Source organism: Onychomys torridus, chromosome 3 (assembly GCF_903995425.1).
Source record: "Onychomys torridus chromosome 3, mOncTor1.1, whole genome shotgun sequence".
Taxonomy (NCBI): domain Eukaryota; kingdom Metazoa; phylum Chordata; class Mammalia; order Rodentia; family Cricetidae; genus Onychomys; species Onychomys torridus.
Window position 1 is genome coordinate 72,246,862 of NC_050445.1, and position 1,648 is coordinate 72,248,509.

General features: G+C 43.2%; 1 pseudogene; it reads right to left on the reverse strand.

Annotated features, from left to right (window-relative positions):
* Window positions 1–875: 875 nt before the first annotated feature.
* Window positions 876–1,384, reverse strand: LOC118580060 (annotated as a pseudogene).
* Window positions 1,385–1,648: the final 264 nt, after the last annotated feature.

Consider the following 1,648-nt stretch of genomic DNA (forward strand, 5'->3'; position numbering starts at 1 on the left):
TTAGTATCAGTTTTCATGAAAGGAGGTTAATTCAAAATTAGGTAGTACAGTTTCCTTCTAATTTGAGTGTGATACATATTATTGAGGAAATAATCTATTAGCACATATGCAGACCTATGAGGAAAACACCTGTAATGACATTGTTTTACACTTGAAAAAAGATAACCACAAGTCCTAAAACATGGGCTATCTAGAAATCCACGTGGAAACGTTAGAATGACAAAACAGTAGACATCTTAAGATTCCTTCTGTATGAAAGTGTGAAGGAATAAAAGTGGACTGGAATGTGGGGTGTGCTTAGCAGTAAGAAAAATAAAAATAGCAATGATTGCATTTGTTTTCCTATTTTTTTAAAGCAAAGAATTTGATTGAATTTTAGCAGGTTTTTTTGTTTAATATGAGTTTAAAAGAGTATTTGAAAAATATTATTCAGTGAAACATGCTGCACTAGGGGTTTTGTTCTAAGCTTGTTAGTTGAGCTCCAGTCTTTTGGAGGATCCAATATCCCAGAAATCATTACAAGTGAAGACTACTCAGAGAAGTGTTGTACTGCTGTTTGTCACAATGTGTGTGCCTTCTCAAATGTTCCCAAGTTTCTATAATTCCTGAGACCTGTCTATTGACAAAGTTAAATGGTTCCTGAATCTGCAAAAGGAAACATTGGGGGGGGGGGGGCTACCAAAACTCTTTATTTGAAGAAATGGTACAAATTAAAGAACTTAAGCGGATGTTTTGGTGCGACTTATAGAAACGATAAAGGCAGCCCGACATGCATGGCAGCCCGACATGCATGGCAGCCGGACATGCATGGCAGCCGGACATGCACGCTCGGCCTCAGTGACCAGTAAAGTCACTTGTGGCTTGGGGAAGTCAGCTTAGCCCTCATCACTGTGTCCCAGGGTGTGCTTGTCAAACAGATACTCTGCCAGGCCAGCTTCAGGGGCTCCCATCTTGCCAAGGTTGGTCACGTGGTCACCCAGTTCTTTGTTGGATTTCACCTGCTTATTCAGGTAATAGGTCTCAACGACGTCACACAAGTGGGGGCCACTTTTGTCAGTAGCCAGTTTGTGCAGGTCCAGTAGTGACTGATTCACACTCTACTCCAAGTGCAGTCCACACTCCGTTGCATTCAGCCCGCGTTCTCCCTGTCATCACGGTCTGGTTTCTTGATATCCTGCAGGAAGATTCAGCCACCTCGTTGGTTCTGTAGCTTCATCAGTCTCTCAGCATGCTCCCTCTCCTCATGAGATTGGTGGAGAAAGTATCTGGCAAAATTCCTCAGAGCTACATCATCCCGGTGGAAGTAGCAAGACATAGACAAATAGACATAGGAGGCACACAGTTCCAGATTGATCTGGCGGTTGATGTAGTTCGCGGTGGTCATGGCAGCTGCGGGTGAGCAACAAGGCTGCAAGGTGTGCTGTCCCCGAACAGCCGGCTGGGGTTTGGAGGGGTCGATGGCTGGTTCAGTTCAAGCACTGCTGAAGCAGGAAACCGTGGCGACTCTGGGCGAGAACGTCTCAAAAGGAAACATTTTTATCTTGTAAAACCTCACATTAATTTACCAATAACATTGAAAATATAAACAAAACAAAACTTGAGAATAGGTGTGTTTGATTAGCGCATAAGTCAGTCAAGGTATCTACTA